This window comes from Euphorbia lathyris, chromosome 4 (genome assembly GCF_963576675.1).
Source record: "Euphorbia lathyris chromosome 4, ddEupLath1.1, whole genome shotgun sequence".
NCBI lineage: Eukaryota > Viridiplantae > Streptophyta > Magnoliopsida > Malpighiales > Euphorbiaceae > Euphorbia > Euphorbia lathyris.
In genome coordinates this window covers 89,877,820-89,883,819 of record NC_088913.1, presented here as the reverse complement: position 1 = coordinate 89,883,819, position 6,000 = coordinate 89,877,820, and positions in this window count along the sequence as shown.

Genomic DNA, 6,000 nt, shown 5'->3' with positions numbered 1-6,000 from the left:
CTTCTCTAAAAATATTTTTACTATTGTTGATATCTTTAAAGAGGATAGTTTTGCTAGGACTATCCAGAGGAAGGATGTTCATCTTTTTGGCTGGAGTAGGCCTGGTGAACGGGTGATAAAGTTAAATACCGATGGCTCTTATCTAAAGGACGGTAAAATTGCTGCTGGAGGGGTTCTGAGGGATGCTGGTGGTGCTTGGGTATCTGGGTTTGCTCAGAATCTGGGTATGGGTTCTTCATTTTCTATGGAGCTCTAGGGGGGATCCTATCTGGTCTCAGGCTTGCTATGAATCTGGGCTTGAAAAAACTCCTTGTGGAATCTGATAACCTCGAAGCTGTCAAAATGATCTCAGACAATAATGCTATTTGTTTAAATAGCCAGAATTTAATCAAAGGGATCAAAAGGGTTTGTTCTTCCTTTGATACCATTAGCTTCTGCCATGTCTTCAGGGAGCAGAATCGGGTGGCGGACCGTCTTGCATCCGAGGGCCATGTGAGGATATTGGGAGTCTCAACCTTCTCTTCACCTCCTGAGTTCCTGTCTTCGCTTCTTTTAGATGATGTTGTGGGGATTAGCTTTCCTAGGCTAATCTCGGGTTAGGCTTTTGGCTTGTGTTTTGTTTGTTTTTCTTTCTCTTTCCTAAAAAAAAAAATACAATTAATGTAGAGTTAAATTAATGAATTTATATTGATTAACTTACAAAAAAAAAATTCTTTTTCATGTAATGGTTGGGCAATAAGCATTGGAATGTTAAAAACACACATAGATCAAATTCTTAGAAAACCAAAATGGTTTATATTTTGGAAAAAAATTTATTTTCTAAAACGACTTATATAATGGGAGGAAGAGATTATAATTTTGTTTTGTTTATATTAGGGTGCACATAATTAATTCTAGCTTTATATATATAGTTTCAACAAGAACTTGTAATTAGTTGGATATCAACACTTTTTTTAAGGGCCAAATATAAGAATATTAAAAATACAAAATTACAACTAACAGGTGTTTGGGTGCTCATTTTCGTGCTTCTGTTTGCCTTTTCGGTTCGAAATGGAGAGTTTTAGGTGTTTGATTAGTGACATTCCTGTTTGCCTTTTACACTTGAAAAGCAGTATTAGGTGTTTGGTTAGTGACCTCCTGTTTGCTTTTTACACCTGCAAAGCAGCCTTTTACAAAACCAGAGAATCTCTGCTTTTTGGAAAAGCAGTTTTTTCCAACAGCAAACAGTAAACCATAACAGCAAACAACAAATAGGAACAGCTAACAGCAAACCATAACAGCAAACAGCAAGCAAACAGTAGGTAAAACAAACGGGCCCTAAGTCATATCACCAAACTTAATTCTTAATATGTCATTATTCTCTATATATTATGATTTTACACCATAATTTAAAAAATCTAGACTCCAATTCATAAATCATAAACCCTATAAAATATATTATAGACTTCTAAATTATAAATTCTAATCCTTAAGATATATTAAAAGTACTGATTTTACTAGTTTGACATAATCCAAATTTATGACATAATCCAAAATTCTAATCCTTAAGATATATTAAAAGTACTGATTTTACTAGTTTAACATAATCCAAAATTGTGACTTGATATAGTTGTAAATAGTTTTTAAAATATGAATTTTTGTATAAATTTTCCTTTTTTTAATGAACCTTTTTAAAATATTTAAGCACGGAAACCGCATAGGCGGTAAATCTGATTAGCGGAAGTGGAGATCACAAAGATAAGTGTTATTGGCGACCTGCCTCAGATGGTATTTTCACGGTTAAGCTCTTCTATAAATGGCTGCAGAACCCGCCACAGAACCGTACGGTTAATCTGATATGGCAACCGACTATCCCCCCATCGCACTCTTTAACTCTTTGGCGAGCTTACATGGGGAGGTTCCCCACGCATGACAGTTTGAAATCAAGGGGAATGGTGATCGTTTCTCGCTGCTGTTACTGTTTGGTGCAGGAGGAAAGCCTTGAGCATTTAATGATAAGATGTAAATACGCACAGCAGCTTTGGCAGAGCATTGCTACACTGTTTGGGAGACGGCTTCGATATGACGATGATTTTCGTGAATTTGTGGATCAGGCACTGAAGATGAGGTTCAGCCCGCAGATAAAAAACCTCTGGATAAGCGCGATTGTTCATGTAGTTTGGGTCATATGGAGAGTTAGGAACGACTGTTTCTTTAACAATGTTATACCCAATATTCATGTAATGTTCTGATCTCTATGGTATCAAATAAGGCACGCCGATCACTTTGAGAAAGGCTCTGTTTGGAACGCAACGATCGAGAGGAAGATTCTTTGCTCGTTGGCCCTCAAGCCTAGACTTCAGAAGCTTCGAAGATCATTCCGGTCAAATGGCAACCGCCACCAACGGGCTGGATAAAGGCGAATACTGATGCCTCGGTCATGAACACAACGGCCGGATGTGGGGGAATATTCAGGGACAGCTCAGGGATGATGCTGGGAGCTTTCACTTTTCCAACAGCAGCGCCTCTTGCACACATTGCAGAGCTAAAGGCGGCAATCGCGGCAATCTCTTACGCTTATAATCAGGGTTGGAATCGGCTTTGGATTGAAAGCGACTCGTCATATATCGTTACGATCATGCGGTTACGCACGAGCTGGGTTCCGTGGGAGTTAATTACTGCATGGTCAGATTGTAACAAGAAATTGAAGGAAATGCAAGTGTCCTTCTCCCACACTTACCGGGAAGGTAATCAAGTTGCCGACCGTTTAGCGAACTACGCCCGCAACAGTACAGGAGAGCGTCGGTGGGATGTTCCTCTAGATTTTTGTAAATTTCTACTGGCAGACAACAGCTTTGGTCGAGCCTCTTATAGGTTCAACTAATTTTTGTCATCATTCTTTATTCCGTTGAGCTCTGTAATTTTTTTACTTTCCTTTTAATAAATCGGGTCGGAGCATTCGCTCCCTCCTCATTTCCATCAAAAAATGAACCTTTTTATTATTAAGTTAGTTATATTCTTCGTCTGGATTAATTTTATCATATTAATTGGAAGTTAGATTAGTATACCTTTTCATATATTTTGAAATATTTATCATTTTAAAAAACTAAGGGAATACTTAGTGTCTGTTTGGTTCCGTTTTTTGAAATCACTTTTTTGTTTTTTAATTCTAAAAAAACTAATATTTATTATCTATCAGCAACGAGAAACAACAAATAGTCAGGACCGGTCCTGGGGATAGACCAGGAGTGCGACCGCTCAGGGTCGGCCCTATGCAAAAGCCAGGACTGCGGCCGCACAGGACCAAGGCCAAAAGAGGCCCAAATTTTATTATATATATATATAGTGATTTTTTTTTATTGTAAATTTAGTTATAACTCATTCAGGCTTAAAAGAAAATCAAATAATATGATATTATTAATCTTAAAATTGGGCCAAATTTTTATTTTAAGCTTTTAAGTACAATTTTTTTTAACAGATAAAGACCAACTTTAAGTCTAACGTTTTAATTAAAGTGTATAATTAGTTTTAAAGTATCAAATGGTGCAAATTTAACCCTTATGTTTCCAAACAAGATAAATTTTACGTATACGTTATAGAAATTAGAAAAAACTGGTTTGACTGGTATATAACTCTAACTTCATACATTCTAAATATCAATTATATATAAGATATTCAGTGTATTACTAACAAAATTATAAAAATTCTATTAAAATGCTAAAACTAAATTTAATTACAATTTTTTTTTATCAAATTCTCGAAAATATTACTGTGTTATTAATATAGCTACAAAAATTATACGAAACTACTTCAATTTATCGTCAAACTTGTTTGGAATGTCTGATGTGACAGTTAAATAACAGTCAAACCAATGTTTTCAAAATTTTGATAGCGTATGGCAAAAATTGATTTTCTTTGGAAATATTAGAGTTAAATTTACACTATTTCATATGTTATGGCTAAATCTGAACTTCGCTTGAAACGTTAGGGGGTTAAATTTGGCCTTATCCTATTTTGTTTTATTAATGGCGCCTTATCTCTTATTTATCCTAGGAGTTCATAAAATGTCGACACTGATCCTGCAAACAGCTAACAAAATAACAAACAATAGCAAATAACAGTTGAATCAAACATATTCTTAATATTTTTTTAGTTTATCATTAATATTGATTATTATAAAATTAACAAAACGCTTCATATTTTTGAAATATATATATATATATATATATATATATATATATATATATATTTATAGGAGTATTATTATTTTAGTATAGGAGTATTGACTATTTAGTTAAGTAACATATTATTAATATATTGTAGTAGTTTTCTTAATTATTATGTCACCAAAAAAAGTTTTCTTAATTATTATACAAAAGATTTATATATAAAAATATACTTTTTAGGGATGGAGGGAGTATAATTATCTAATACACTTTATTTAATTAATATAACATTTTATCTATCAAAAATAATCATTACCTACCCTTTTGGAAATAATAGATAAACAATCATTAGTTTTTTAAAGTAAATAAATAATCATTACTTAAACCATGGTTGTAATTAGTAAATAAACATATGGAATAAATATAGGTTGCATCTTTCCAAATATATATATAGGAGGGCTCTTGTGAGAACCCTTTTTTAGGTGAGGACACTTCCTTAGGTGAGAACCACTCAAAACTACGTCGTTTTGAGTAAAAAAATTAAAAAAAAACAGAATGCTGTTGGTGGGGTTTAAACCCTAGCCATTTCACACATACTCCATGTTACTTACCATTAAGCTAATTGTTTCATTTGGTTATTATGGAGCGCGCTGATTAATATAGCATCATCCATGTAGCTTCTATTGTTTAATATTTGACACATGCATTTATTAATATCGATTAAATGTGCATAATAATAAATTATGAATAGAAAAAAAATGTGCATGATAATGAATTATTAATGGAAAAAAATCCAAAAACATGCTCCAATTTTTTATTTATTTAATTCCTCTATATTTTTTTTTTTGTAATTTATGTTTTTAAATGTTAAGGACGATGTTCTAAATATTGTTACATACGTTCTAACCTTTATAATTTGTGTTCTAAAAATTAAGTATAGTGTTTTAAAAAAATCAGTAAATATATGGACCATTTTTACATTTGTTCTATAATATAATTTATAACTCATATTCTAAATAACATAACGTATGTTCTAAAGTTTATAGTTTGTATTCTAAAAATTAAGTATAATGTTCTAAAAAAAAAAAAAGTAGATATCTGGATCATTTTTGCATTTGTTCTATAATATAATTTATAACTAATGTTCGAAAAAATATGACGCGTGTTGTCAAAAATATAACGTATGTTCTAAAAAATATATCGTATGTTCTAAACTTCATAGTTCGTGTTTTAAAAGTTAAAATATACCGTCAAACCTTCATAAATTAATACTCGATAAATTAATAACCTCTTTAAATTAATAATTTCTTCTAGTCTCAACTTGGACCAAATCACTAATTTTATACTCGATAAATTAATAACCTCTATAAATTAATAAAATTTCATGGTCCCAATATTATTAATTTATAGAGGTTTTACTGTATGTTTAAAAAAATATATTTTCTTATATAAATAAAATATTAACATGAAATTTTATTAAAATATATAATATATTTTTACTTAAAAAATATTATATGGACCATTTTTGCATTTGTTTTATAATATAATTTATAACTCATATTCTAAACAACATAGCGTATGTTCTAAAGTTTATAGTTTGTGTTCTAAAAATTAAGTATGATGTTCTAAAAAAAATTAGTAGATATCTGGATCATTTTTGCATTTGTTCTATAATATAATTTATAATTCATGTTCGAAAAAACATAACGCATGTTCTAAAAAACATAACGTATGTTCTAAAAAATATGTCGTATGTTCTAAACTTCATAGTTCGTGTTTTAAAAGTTAAAATATATGTTCTAACGTATGTTTAAAAAATATATTTTCTTATATAAATAAAATAGTAATATAAAAT